Source organism: Betta splendens, chromosome 13 (assembly GCF_900634795.4).
Source record: "Betta splendens chromosome 13, fBetSpl5.4, whole genome shotgun sequence".
NCBI lineage: Eukaryota > Metazoa > Chordata > Actinopteri > Anabantiformes > Osphronemidae > Betta > Betta splendens.
The window spans coordinates 13642088-13643042 of NC_040893.2; positions in this window are offsets into that span (position 1 = coordinate 13642088).

A 955-nucleotide genomic window follows, 5' to 3' on the forward strand; every position below is an offset into this window, starting at 1 on the left:
GTGTGCGTGTCTGGCTACAAGACAGCTGACACAATCTCATCCTTCCAAACTGTACAGGGTTTGTACAGAAGTTACTGTTCGACTTGACTTTTAGGACCCAAACTCCAAGAAACGGAAATGGCCTCATGTTTCTGGTGAGTCAGTGGTGGAACCACAGGTAAGAGGATGTTTTATCTGTACATTACGTTTTCCAGGGTCAACATCTGACATCATCCAGCTGTACTATGTGGGACAAACTCAGTGTGTCAACAACGGGTCAATGGCGAGGCCCTGCTGACATCACGTTCTGTCACTGCAGAGGGTGTCCTGATGACAAAAATCAATACATCTATTTGGTTTGATGAGTCATATGGTGTGTGTCAATATGATAAAATATGACAACGTCCGAGCCTGGAAAACACAGGGTTTACGAGCCCCATCAATGCTCCTGGTGGTTTACTGAACTTTATAACAGTTTCCTCCCTCACCACTGATTGAAGTGGACAACGTATTAATAAAAAAATCTTTATACAATTTTGAAAAGAAAAGGGGGAAAGAGGCATAAAGGAAAAAGGCGAATATTAATTTGTAAAACTGAGATGTTAATATAAACGACCTAACAAACAAGCCAACATTTTGCTTTAATAAAACCTTTCTGTTATCAGCAGAGTGTGGATCAATAAAATACCTTTTGGTTTCCGTAACGTTTGCACGTTGTTGCGTTCACGATGCGTGGGATTTTATGAAGTACACGTGAGACGACCGAGAACAGTAGACGATGACTAACCGTTTGAACGGATTTCTCTCATTATGCCTACACAGTGTAAGTGGCACAAACGAAATCGAGTTATTTTTCAAAAATCAAACGTTTATATTTAAGAAGTTTTACTTGTCCGAATTGTAGTTCGCTTTAAAGGTGTGACAACTTCCGGCAAACGAGGAGCCGTGAACGCACAGCTCGGGGGGTAAAGTCAGC